This window comes from Lissotriton helveticus, chromosome 5_1 (genome assembly GCF_964261635.1).
Source record: "Lissotriton helveticus chromosome 5_1, aLisHel1.1, whole genome shotgun sequence".
Taxonomy (NCBI): domain Eukaryota; kingdom Metazoa; phylum Chordata; class Amphibia; order Caudata; family Salamandridae; genus Lissotriton; species Lissotriton helveticus.
In genome coordinates this window covers 539,671,558-539,685,823 of record NC_136065.1, presented here as the reverse complement: position 1 = coordinate 539,685,823, position 14,266 = coordinate 539,671,558, and the positions used below count along the sequence as shown (strand labels likewise).

The following is a 14,266-nucleotide window of genomic DNA, read 5'->3' as shown; positions in this document are numbered from 1 at the left end:
ATGTAAAAGGCAATTTATTAAGTATTATATAAATAATATACGAGTAATTACTATTGCAAGAGTTGCCACTTAGGACCCTATTTACCCAGCAAACACATAATCGTTCATCACTCCCATCTTTTAACAATTTAACATCAGAATCTCTCTCTAGTATGCCTTGGCTTTAAACTATTTTCACTTTTACAACCCTGGCCTCTAGCGAACACTTCGGAATTTCATTTGACAAAAAGATAAAGAACAGAACTAGCTCTTTCTTCCACAACTCGAAGTAGGGCAATCATTTTCATTTCATGAAGCTTTATTCGGTTCATATTATACAATGACCATAAAAGCACATAAGCAAAATGCATGATACAATACAATACGGTTAAAAAGATGCTTAGTAAAAACAATACAGGTTAAAAAGAATAAATATTTAAAATAACATACTATTTCTCATCTGAACTGATTTAGAAATAAAAGTGTCAATATAAAAACATTTGTCCAGAGAATTCATATTATAAATTAGCTTCATCGCTTCCTCCACATTTCCAACACCATATTTTACGGTATCAGGTAGGCCACCCTAACATTCAAAAAGGGAGTGCAGATTAACATGAAGTGCAGGGTACTTTGCTTGGAATGCCCATCGCATGGGCACGGCCCAACGGGTTGCTTCTTAGGTTGGGGAAAGGCAACCAAAACGTGAGCCGTACCGAATCTTAGTCTGGTTAAGACAAACCTATGTGCAGGTCTAGTTACCATGCTCAAATATAGCTGTGGTAAATCACCTTCAATGTATTTATTATAAAGACAGACTGTGGTAAGACGACAGTTAGCTTCCAGACGTTTCTGTGCTCTGTACTGCAGAAAGATGTTTTTCATGTCTACTTTAGGGATATTCCTTGCAGAACATGGTTCAGCCAGTACATTGAACCCAAAAATATCCCTGAAGCTGTCTAGAACATACTTAAGCCAGGGTATCTTGGTATAGTTGTCTAGGTCAAGGCAATCCTTAATTACGCTTTGAATAAAGGCCGTTTCATCCTTCCCCCAAATCGCACGCCATATCATCAGGGGTCTCAACGAAATGAGGTCGCCTAAATAGGCGACACCCAGTCCTCTATGAGTCAATTCGTTTGGGGCTGAGGTAGGTATGCAAAGAAGTTTTTTGAGGAAGTTGTTTTCTTCTCTTTGCACGACATTTACATTAGTGTAACCCCATATCCCTGCACCGTATAATGCAATTGAGACACTCCTGGCCTTGTAAATTGACATCATGTCTCTAATCCGTCTATCGCCGATCTTAGATGCGAACTTAAAGATACCGTGGGCACTCTTTACCATTTTTGTCCTAACATTTGAAAGTTCTTGGGACCAGCTATTATTATGCGTAAAGGTAACACCCAATTAACAAAACGTTTCCACCTGCTGCACTTTAACCCTTTCAATAAAAAAGCGTTCCTCTTGTTACATTTAGCCCCACAAGTCATAACAAGAGTTTTACTCTTATTAATCAACAACTTTCTTTCCCTAATAAAATCAGAGAACTTATCCATCAGGCGCTGTAGACCTATATGGGTCCTCGAGAGAAGCACAGCGTCATCTGCTAAAGCAGTACTGGCACGCCTAATCCGTTGACCCGTGGGACATCTGCTTGGACTTTTTTTCAGAACAGCATCCATGGCGTTAACAAAAAGGGTAAACAACAGGGGGGCAAGAACGCAGCCCTGCCGAATTCTCTCCGTTTACCCCAGTAGCGCACGCACGTTTGCATCTTTTCATAAAGTCTAGCTAAGAAAAAGATAATGGGTTCCGGTGCACCCATTTCTAATAAGACTGGCCACAGGATTGAATGGTCTACTAGGTCAAATGCACTACTCAAGTCGGCAAAGCAGAGGTACAAAGTATCCTGCTTTGCCGTAGTGTACTTGCCAATTAGGAGTTCTAGATTCAGGCACTGATCCAGTGTCCCTCGGCCCTTTCTAAAGCCATACTGTGAGCTTGCGATGATCCCTTCATCCTTAGCCCAAGATTCCAGCCTGGACAGCAACACTCTGCTCATAACTTTCACCGATGAGTCTAACAGACTGATCGGGCGGTAGTTACTTGCTGCAGACCTGTCCCCCTTTTTATAAATAGGGACAATAATAGAATCTACCCAGGTAGGCGGAATCATAGTTACCACAGCCGCGTTAAGAACCAGAGTGAGGATAGGTCCCCACATTTGCGGAATGGCCCTATACACATCGATGGGGACCGCATCAGGCCCTTGTGCCTTGCCCCCCTTGCTGGCCCCAATATTACTTTCAACTTCTCCCAATGAGATATCCAATGGGAGTATAGGCCAATGGCTTAGTTCTTCCACAATAGAGCCATTAGCATTAAATATAGCCGAAAAATGAGACACCCAAGCCTCACTGCTGACATTAGATGCGGGGCTTTGTCGTCCTTTAGAAAGGGTGAATTAACCGTTGACCAAAACAGGCAGCTATCTGAGGTTTCTGCATCACGTGATAGATTATCCCATGCTTCCTGTTGCAGCTCCCTCTTCCTTTTAGAAAGTGCCATTTTATAATTCTTTCTCAGGAGTGAAACTTCATTTTGATCCCTCGGTCTTAATGATAAGGCACGTTTGAGTTGTACATGGAGTGCTGTACATACATGATCAAACCAGCCCTTATTGCGTGTGGTGTTATTTGTTCTGCATCCTGTAAAGTAGGGCAATCTTTTCTGCATTTTTATAAAGTTTCCAACAGCTCGACCTACTACCGCAAAATATGAAGACTGCCTTCGTCATGAATCTAGCTGAAGGTTCTTTGCTTTTTTCTGATTGGCTACTGGAGTAGTGAGTAGTGAGAACTCCAATTCACCGTCCATTTGATAATGATTTTTCTGCACCAGACGTCCTGTGGAGCAGCAGGTTGTCTCCCCGAGTGCCCACCGTTGTGTCAAAAAGGTAAGTAGAGGCGTAGTTTGGTCAGTATGATTGTATTGGGTGGGTGAGCTTCAGGCTTTCCGACAATCAGGCCTGCATATCATGATTAAATACATTATGGAACAAGCAGGGTGCATGACAGGGGCCTAAGGAGTACTAGAAGAGAAAACAATATTTTGGGAAATATTCATTATTCTGATCACTTTTATAACAGAAAGAGTAAGAGTGTGTGCGCATTTTTCTGTGTGTATGTAAATATCCCTCTGGAAATCTAACTGACATCTCACAATACCCGCCTGAAACCACCTGTACCCAACTATTTATCAGAAAATTCATTTAATAGGGGAGGTATAACACCACAAAACTCCGCTTCCGCTTATCTTACAATCTTACAGGGGGCCGATATTGCGGCACTGCTGCAAAACTGGCCCCCTGTAAGAAAAGTGGCCTGTGGCCTCAATACCGGCCCCCACCCTTCCAGCCTACTGGGAAAATATCTGGTCCCCGCTACCGCCGGTCCGGCAGTGCACTAGCTGCCTGTTACCACAGGGTAGCTCTTTGCATCAAGAAGATTTCCAGTTGTGGTTAGTATGACTCGCGGGTAGGGGGTCACATGTGGAGTGGGTAGCGCTTGGAGGGGGGGTTAATTTAATAAAAAAAATTGTTTAACTTACCTTCGCCTCCGGTCCCGTACTCCCGCGTTGCGTCTCCTGCTCTCTCTCTTCTCACAAGAAGCAGCCTACTTCTCCTCTCCTAAGCCAATCACAATGCTGCAATGGCAGCGTTGTGATTCGCTAGGTCGCCACGTCTATGAGGAGGCTGTTTTCTCCATGCAGGCTGCATGCATCCTACATGGAGAAAACGGGAGAGTGCTCATGACTGGGTTGGTCGGCCCTGGGACTGACCAAACAGTCAGCACCCATAAGATTGGGCTAGCCACGCCTCCCCGCACGGCCCACCCACCAGCCCCAACCAGGCATACCCTTCTTATGTGCGAGAAGCAGAAATATAAAATGGTATTTATGCCATTTTACGTTATTGCTTCCCACACTGCGAGAAAGCAGTGGGGTGACGCTCCGACACCCACGTGGAGGAGCCGCCCCTGGATTTTCCATAGCCTGAAAAGGGCCCTGAAACTAACTTCTTTTTTCATTGCAAGCTACATGCAATAAAGAAACTTGTGAGTAATAAAAAAAAGTAAGCTGAATTGGAAGATGTGTAAACTCAGGAGCTCACACACATACCTAACAAATAAATACAAGCCTGGCGCAACATCGCAATATAATATCAGCAGGAGGAGGCCGTTCAATTTTTACAAAATGATGTGCTTTTTTCCGAAATACTAATTACTCCACCTCACAGCAAAAATATTCCTAAACTGCTGCATAGGCTTATTCATATTCAACTTGTAAAATGAAAATATTTCACTGACTTGGTTTCTGCTTCAATTTTTTCCTTCATGAGCCATTTATTGCAAGAGTAGCACCTCTTTACTATAAGATAAGTCTCTCTCAGGTTACAAATGTATCCCACGTTCCCTTTCCAAGCAGACTGCGAGAAGCTTCTGGAATTTTGGAATTTGTAGCGGTCGCAATTTAGTGGTAGTATAACAAAGAAACATGTTTGTTTAAGTTTTATATATTTTTTAATAAATATAAATGTCATATATATATGTTTACCAACTGAACGTCAAGCGTTAACATTAACATAAAGGGCATTATTTATGAAGGCCTTGCGCCGCCGGGGCGTCACTTTTAACATGGGGAAAAAGTGACGCACCGGCGGCGCAAGGCCTTCATAAATAAGGCAAAATGTTTTTAAACTAGTATATAACACCACTGGGCAATCATAAATTTAGTAAAGTAATAAACAGTTTCATAAGCTATTTCTGATTTTGAAATCGTTTTCTTGGGGTGAGGGGTGCATATTATATCGTACATATTGAAGCAATGCCAATTTTTACAGCAATCTTACACAATGAATGCAAGGAGTAATAATGGTTTATTTACATTCTACTGACAAACGCGCAACTCCTCGTTTCAAGGCAGAAAAAGCGACTGCTGATCGTAAATGATTTACTTCCGATCCACCAAGCCTGATTCAAATGCTCCTTGTGTTTGAAGTTCAGAAATTCGAGAGCTTCAGATCTTTTATTTATGGGTCTAGTGCGATTGCCTTCATAACACTCATTTCCTTCATATGGGTGGGGAATTCTGTGGGGATGCAGGGTGAGTGTTTTAGCCACCTCAAAGCACACTTATTTCCCCCCCTCGATCTCAATAAATAAATATGCAGTCCTATTCATTTCATATGTTATAATAACTAATTAAGTGCTGGCTAAACAGTGTATTTGAAGTTCTAAATATAAGATTGAAAATAAACATGGTATTTAATAAGAGCTATGGATTTTGGATCCTGGGAGGGGGGGGGGGGGGCAAGGTTCGAATCCCAGCCTCAGTGCTTGGCTCAACCTCATGTGATTCTGGACAAAACAATTAATCACCCTGGGCCCGATTCACAAAAGTAATCTAAGACAAAACCCTAACTTTTGGTACTCACAAAAGGCATTTAGTAGTAGTAAAGTGCCTAAAAATGCCTTAAAACTTGGCTTTTTTTTAGCAGTAAATGTGCTTTTAACCACTCGCTTTCTAGCAACTTGCGTGCTAGGCGCGGGGAAACCCTTTTTGGGTATCGGCGCGCCTTACAAATTAAATTTAATATTAATAATATTAAAGTAAATATGAAATGAATTTGTGTGATCCACACTTGGGGGCCTATTTATGATACTGTCATGCAGTGCAGGGCAGGTAGTCATCTTGGTGCACTGTGTGAAAGGGAAAGGGCAGGTGTTAGATTTGGGGGTCTCTAGTTGGCACAGGTAGGTAGCTATGACAAATAGGGCCCCTTCGTCTAGTCAGGGTAAGGGGGAACACCCCTAAAATAACCCATGCTTCCCCCCTTGGTAGCTTGGTACGCTCTGACAGGTTTATCTCAGAGGCAGTCTGTAAAGCATTTGTGAACACATACAGGAATCAAGTGACAATACTACAGATGGACACCACACAAGTTATATATTAAAAATAAGTATATTTTATATAGATTTAACACAAGACCACAAATGACAAAAATCCACAATATTGTTCTTAAAATGGTAGAATTAGCTTAGTTCTCTTTAGATCTTAAAATGCAACACTTTGAGTCAATGTATCTTAAAATGCGTAACGCAATCCAGTGAAAGGGTTGCAGGGAAGGTGATGCATCGGTTCCTTACACACAAGAACGGTGATGCGTCGGTTCCCTACTGTTGCGTAGGGGACAGTGATGCGTCACTTCTTCTTTGCGAGGGGAGGCGAGGCATTGGTTTCTTACTGCGCTTCCGTGGTGATGTGGCACGCAAAGCCGTGATGCAATGAAGATCTGGTGCAAAGATATCAAAATCTCGTCTTCTTCTTGGTGCGATATGATGCGGGGTGCACAGACATAATATCGACTCCACAATATCGAATGGACAAAATATCGAGTTTTAAATATCGTTTGGAGAAAATATCGACAGGACAGAATATCGACAGCCAAAATATCGTTTTTAAGGTAAGTGAAGTAATATCGACTGTAAATAATATCGAAAGTAAAAAATATCTTTTTTTATATAATATGTAATTATTTATAGTGTTTTTATGTTATAATATGTGTGAAAAGTGTCATTTTATGTTATAATTATTTTTAATTAATGATTTTTTTTAATTATTGTGTAATTTTAATCTGTAGCGGGTTGTGGGTTTATAGGGGAATAGGGTGGGAAGTAATTTAATTATAATTAATTAAATATGTAAATTTATTAATTGGTAGTAATAATTAATTAATTGGTAATTAAATATTATATGTTAATTATTTAAAATTTAATTGGTAATTAATTTAATTTAATTGATTAATTGCTAATTATGTAAATTAAAATAATGTATTTCCTGTAGCGGGTTGTGGGTTTATAGGGGAATAGGGTGGGAAGTAATTTAATTATTATTTATTAAATATGTAAATGTATTAATTGGTAGTAATATTTAATTAATTGGTAATTAAATAATATTTGTTAATTAATTAAAATGTAATTGGTAATTAATTTAATTTAATTGATTAATTGGTAATTATGTTAAATTAAAGGGGTATTTTTAGGGTTCAGGGTCAGTTTTTAGTTTTTGGGTAAAGGGGTATTTTTAGGGTTCAGGGTCAGTTTTTAGTTTTTGGGTAAAGGGGTATTTTAAGGGTTCAGGGTCAGTTTTTAGTTTTTGGGTATGGGGTATTTTTAGGGTTCAGGGTCAGTTTTTAGTTTTTGGGTAAAGGGGTATTTTAAGGGTTCAGGGTCAGTTTTTAGTTTTTGGGTAAAGGGGTATTTTTAGGGTTCAGGGTCAGTTTTTAGTTTTTGGGTAAAGGGGTATTTTTAGGGTTCAGGGTCAGTTTTTAGTTTTTGGGTAAAGGGGTATTTTAAGGGTTCAGGGTCAGTTTTTAGTTTTTGGGTAAAGGGTATTTTTAGGGTTCAGGGTCAGTTTTTAGTTTTTGGGTAAAGGGGTATTTTTAGGGTTCAGTGTCAGTTTTGGGTTTTTGGGTAAAGGGTTTTTTTAGGATTCAGGGTCAGTTTGGGGTTTTTGGGTAAAGGGTTTTTTTAGGGTTCAGGGTCAGTTTTGGGGTACAGGGGTACAGGGGTACAGTGTAAAAATAAAGTAAAATTACATTTACATTAATTTAATTTTATGAAATTAAATTAAATTATATTTAAATAATTTTAAATAATTTAAATGTAAAAAAATTATTATATACTTACCAATACTTACGTTGTAATGGTAGTGCGTTGTAAAAGTTGCGTTGTAACGTCATATATCCACTGTTGCACTCTTTGCAGTGGGAATAGTAATTTTTATTCTTTTGTATTTGTACGTTAATAATATTGGCTATTATTTAATTAAATTTTGTTACTATATATATATATGTTTTAAGAAATATGATTAAAAAAATATTATTTTTTTACTTTCATTAATTATTTAATTATTAAAAGTTATTTTAAGTATTGTTAATTATATTTTAGTAATTAATTTTTTATATTAATGTAATTAAACATTGTTTTTATTAAAGTCGATATTTTTTACAACTATATTTTTGTACACGATATTTTGTACTCGATATTTTTGTACTTACCTGTTTGTACATACAAACTCGATATTTTGGTTGTAGATATTTTCTCGTCGATATTTTGGGTAGTCGATATTTTGGTAGTCGATATTATTTCAGTGATCCATGATGCGGACCGCGACAGGCCCTGCATCTGCTGCCATGTCGATCCTCTTCTCTGGTGATGCGCGATGCTTTGACAACGATGCAAGCTTCGACAGGCCCTGCGACACGCTTCCCGGTGATGCAGCGGCATCTGCTGCGATGTCGATCCTCTTCTCCAGCAATGCAAGGTGCTTGGATGGCCCTGCAATGACTCCGCGATTCTTGGTGCCCACGACAGGCCCTGCAACACGCTTCCCGTTGATGCAGGGGCATCTGAGGTGACGTTGATCCACTTCTCCGGGATGCGAGGCGCTCTCGTGTTGTGAAGCGACAGCGGCAGTTCTGCATTACGCTTCTTGCTCATGAGTTGCGCTTCCCGCTCCTTGCGATAAGTAGTTCCTCAAAAAGTCCAGCATAACTGCAGGCACTTCCAAAGAACTCTTGGGGAGCTGGTGGGTGAAGTCTATTGTCCCTGTGACTTCAGCAGAAGGCAAGCTCCTTTCTCAAGCCCTTGGAGATCCTTAAAAGTTGATGAAAATCCACACAAAGTTCCTCTCTCCTTTCTTTGGCAGTCAGGCTACCACTGCAGGCCAATTCCCCAAGCAACACTCCAGCTTAGGGATAGTCTCTCCTCAGTCTCTCTGGTTCTGCTTCACAGCAAAGGTTTCTTCTTGCTGTCCAAAAGTGATCTAAAGTTCTGGGGTCTGGGTCTCTTCTTTTTTTTACACAGTTCCTCTTTGTTCTCTGAAGGCAGAGAGGCCTTTGCCTAGTCCAAACCAGTTTTGGTCAGTCCTGGAGCACTCTGTTTACATGACTCTTTCTTTCCTTTCACTGTGCAGGGCAGAGCCATCAGACGCACCACAGGAGGTGGAGCCAGCATTGCGGAGGGAAGGCACAGTCCTATTCAGGTCGCAGGTGCAACTCCTCCCTCCCATCTAGATGCAGATCTCTCTATTCAGCACTGTGCTGACTCAGCCTGTCTCCTGGAATCCCACAGCGCCTGTCACTCAAAGGATGTACGATGTTACAATGCGATCAAAATGATCGCGGTAAATCACATTGCATCTTTTACAATGCAAGTCGTTACCGGTGCTGGACTTAAGAATAGTAAGATTGACTATTCCAACTCCAGCCTACGTACAGTAGGGAAATTGTTGGAATAGTAAATCTACTATTCCTTAGTCTAGAGCGCCCTCCAGCGCAAGTCGTGGTAACGACTTGCGTTGTAAAAGACGCGTCGCAATGGCACCACGGTGTAAAGGTTGTAGACCACTCAAACTCCAGACAAGGAATACACAACCTAGCAGAGGCAGGCTTGGATAGTTAGACAAGAAAATACCTACTTCTAAAAGTGGTATTTTCAAATACAGAATGTTAAAACCAACTTTACTAAAATATATGTTTTACCATTCTGAGTTCAGGCATACTAAACTCGAATTTCTACCTAGTACCCTGAGTCAGTTTGGATTATAAGATGTAATAATCAAACTGCCCATTCTGGCCTATAGGGAATAGGTAGCCTTGCAATAGTGAAAAACGAAAATGTCTGTAACTCACTATTAGGACAACCACACACATCAGGGCTTGTCCTACCTTATACTTACAATGCACCCTGCCCTTGGGCTTACCATAGGGGTGTCTGATATGAAGAAAAGGGAAGTTTGAGGGACTGGCAAGTGGGTGCACATGCCCAGTCAACATGGCAATACCAGACTGTACACAGGCTCTGCAATGGCAGACCTAAGACACATGTTTACAGGCTGCTTCTGTGGGTGGCACAACCAGTGCTGCAAGACCACTAGCAGCATTTGGTTTACAAGCTCTGGACACACTCAGTGCACTGTACTAGGGTCTGACCAGTAAACCAAATCAGCCAATCATGGAATCAATAATCCATACATTAATTTACAATAGGGAGAACATATGTACTTTAGCACTGATCAGCAGTGGTAAAGTGCTCATAATACCAACAAAAACAGGTCAAACCAAATGCAGGAGGAAGGCAAAAAGTTTAGGGATGACCCTGCAAAAAGGGCCAAGTCTAACAGCAGGATTGTGCCGTACATAAGGCAATACCAGCATTCCTGCCTTTTTCCCTGCACTAGAACCCTTTTGACAGCCTAGTGCCAACAAAGGCACCCTTGCACCATGGGGCAAAGGTGCACGCATTGCATGCACAATTGTTTTTGTGCTGGATGTGGAGGTTTAGCTATGTTACTTTTTGTCCATTTCTGAAATCTTCGTATGTGTATAAAGTTGGCTGTGGGCAATGTAATAGGAGGATTGTATTCATCTTTTCTTCTGGTAAATGTTTATATTTCCCCCGGGAGGTTGTCTGACTCTCTAGTTGAGTCTATGTTCTCTTTTGTGCAAAATATTACCATCTTGGAAGAATGCACACAGATAATTATAATGGGAGATTTTAATGCCAACATCTCTAATTGTTCTACTGTGACCTTTGGAAACCTGGAGTTGGACAAGATATGAAGTATCCGAGAGGCAATTTTAGCAGATAATGTTAGATAAGACAGGCAGGGTTTACATTTTTTGGATTGCCTGAGAACCAATGACTTGGTTGCTCTAAATGGCAGATTTCCAGAGGATTCCCGATCCCCTTCTACTTTCCATTCCTCTCAAGGGCAATCACTAATTTATTATATTGTGGTTTACTACCAAATCTTTGGTGTCTGCACGCAGTTTAAGGTATTGAGGATGGACCTGAGTGACCTGATAAAATTGTCCAAAGTGTGGTCTGTCAGCCACAGATATACTGTGCCTAATGTTTTTTAGAAACAAAAAGAGGAGTATCCCCTGCAGATTATAAAGTCAATAGTCTGGAGGGTAGACTGGATGGCATAAAAGGAAAAAATCTCCTTTTATTTAAAACCCCTCACTCACCAGCCTGGTGGTGACATGCTTCATCATCGGGGTCCACCCTGGTGGCCTAGCGTCACCAGGGTGTGCTTCGACACCTGAACTACAGTGGAGCGGGTTGTGTCTGTAGGTGCAAAAAATGAATTATGTTAAAAATTGTCCTGGTTTAACTCAAAGAATAACTTTATTATAGAGTAACTGAACAATGTTTAAAAAATAATTGCGAGATGGTAGTTGGCAAGTTACGACCGGTTCATCTCTATATGTGTTGGTATGTGTTGGTCGACATGTTTCTACCAATGGGACAGTGCCCGGTTTTTCAGGACCAAAATACAGGTGGACAGGCGGTGTGGGCCCCCTAAAAGGCTCACCCTACCCTGATCCCCTGTTTAACCCACCGGCAAAATTGCTAGGGGTGTGAACGCTCATCTGAATAAGTGAGCATACAAAAGAAAAACAGTAAAAGAGACCTGTGGAGAGAAAGGATAAAGGCAAATATCAATGGTGAACATTTTTACTCTCCTGTTACGTCGTGGAGTGTCTCTGTTTAAGTGGAATGTTATGTCATTTCGATATCAAGTTAACCCTCCGGGTGAGAAAATGTGGCATCCAAAGATGCTGAGCATAGTCGATTGATCAATATGGGCGTGCGTTGATGCATGCGTTAAGCTTGTCGTGATTATAAGCCACCTGGGTGGCCCCTTATCGTTTGTGAATAACACAGCAGTTTACGGTGATGGGGCTGTGCTTTTGAAAGGCTAATCACCTTGGTGCGTAATATAAGCGTGACTGTTTTGAGAAATAATGCTTTGCTAGCGTGCGCATAGTTCTTGGTTTATCGTTTTACTTTGTGAAAATGACTGTGATAAATTAACATACAAGACTAACACACATTTAACATGTAAAAAAGTACACATGGGCTTGGTGGCGTGAGTTATAGGCTTACTGAATAGAGAGCTCTAGTCTGCTTCATCGGACAGGGCGTAGGCTCTTTGCATCAGGCGAACATATTCTGCATTAGCGGAATATATTGGGAGAAAAAATAGGCGCGTTTTAGTCAAAGGAGCGGAGCGCTATGGAGAACCCAATCCGAAATGGGATTGTGGTGGTTCAGCGCCTCCGCTTGGGGGGTCGTTACTTACAGTTTGCAGGCAAAGCGATCGGCCAGTAACCTACTGCCTTTGGTGCTTGTCCGGCTAGTGTGGTCGTTTGCTGCTCGGCCGAGTATGTAGGCGGCGGCCGCTTCCGGGATGGGCGCGGTCGAGGGCTTGTCTGGGGGCGTGGTCACGTTAGCACGCGTGATGACGCTGCTAGGACCTGGCACGCCCTGCCTGAAAGTAAACACACACTAGTGTGCGCTAAGCTAGAGGGCACATACCCGGTGTTAGGCCGTGGGGGTAATGTTAATTTTTAAACCAAGAGGTATTGGCCCTGCTGGTGATAAACACATGGCGAGAGAAGGAATGTGAGCTGCCCATGTCGGCGCTCGCTGTATATGCAGAGTGCATGGAGGGGAGGACAGCCCCTGTGGGGGTAATGTTTGTTTTTAAGAAACCAAGAGGTATTGGTCCTGCTGGTGATAAGCACATGGCGAGGGAAGGAATATGAGCTGACCATGTCGGCGCTCGCTGCATATGCAGAGTGTGTGGAGGGGAGGACAGCCCCTGGGGGTGGTGGGCTCAGTGGGGGGGGGCAGTGAATGGGCACATATTCCCAGGGGTTATCTCAGGTTGGTTTAATGAACTCAAACCTAAGCAAGTGATTAGGAGCCAAGTCAGGATAATTTACCCGGTGGTAGGGGTAAAAGATTAAGCATACTGAAGGGCGCTAAGAGCCCATGAGGGGTCAAGAATTATCTCAGGACAGAGGCCCATGGAATATTATCATTCAGGCCCGTCTTGTGGCTGGAAAGTCTGTAAATCCAACGCTGTTCCTTCTCATACAGTCGTGCTTGGACATTGGGGCCTTGTTGGATTTGCTCTATGACTGTCCATCGCATATCGTTGGGGGTGTGACGTGCTGTCAAGAAGTGGTCAGTGAGTTTGGTGCTATTCTTCTTGCATCTCACTGTACTGCGGTGCTCAGATATGCGCAGCTTCACTTTCCGGGTTGTCATTCCTATATAAGGGATACCGCACGTGCATCTGATCAGATATATCACATTAGAGCTGTTGCAGTTTGTGTGTGATCTCTGTTCCCACGTTTTCCCTGGTTCCAGGTCCAGGGTTTTTGTGTTGGCAGTGAGGTGGCAGATGCTGCAATCTCCACATCTCGAGTGTCCAGTTACTGGTGGGAGACCCCAGATTGCAGTGATAGTGGGGTTCGTGTCGTTGATGGTCTTTGGCCGAGTGTTGACCAGGCTGTCTTTCAGGCTGCGCGCTTTTTTATATGAAAAAAGGGGTTTTTCCCAGTTGTATTTGCCTGTGCAGAGTATCGACCAGTGTTTTCGTATACTTTTGCTCACTTGGTTTGACACTGCATTGAATGTTGTGACACATGTGAGTGGAATGTTTTCCGTATTTTTGGGTGTGTCCTCGAGTAGAGCTTCTCGCGGTTGGTTCCTTGCTCGTTTCTGACATCTGTTGATGATTGTCTGGGGGTATCCTCGATTGGTGAGTTTAATTGTGAGATCTTGCGCTTGTTCCTTGTAGTCAGATATTTTGCTGCAGTTCCTTCTCAATCGTAAGTACTGTCCATAGGGCAAGTTTTCCCTGAGGGGACGGGGATGGAAACTCTCAAATCTCAGGAGGTTGTTTTTAGCGGTAGGCTTGAAATGTGTTTTGGTAATCAAGCTCTCATTTTCTTTTTGGATGACAATGTCCAGAAAGACCATCTTGTTTGTGTCTATGCTGTGTGTGAATCGCAAGTTCGGATCACAGGTGTTCAGCCAGGAGATGAATGACATGAGTGTTTCTCGTGACCCTTGCCATATGGTGAAGACGTCGTCTATATAGCGCCGCCAGAATTTGATGTGAGAGCCAAAAGGATTGTTCACTGACAAGACGAATTTCTGCTCGAAGTCGTAGACGTAGAGCCCCGCTACACTGGGGGCAAAAACACTGCCCATGGAAGTCCCCCCTGTTTGGAGGTACAGGGTGCCCTGGTATTCGAAAAAGTTCCTCTTTAGGGCCAGGATGGCACAGTTGACAATGAATTCCCTGGGAGTACGGTAGTTCCACTCACAATTGTCAAGTGTTTGTCTCAGTACCTCAA

General features: G+C 42.2%; 1 protein-coding gene across 1 annotated transcript in view; it reads right to left on the bottom strand.

The window, feature by feature from the left end:
* The window catches only part of PCDH15 (protocadherin related 15), a 2,579,312-nt gene that overhangs the window by 314,892 nt on the left and 2,250,154 nt on the right, over nt 1-14,266 (bottom strand). The window lies entirely within an intron of this gene.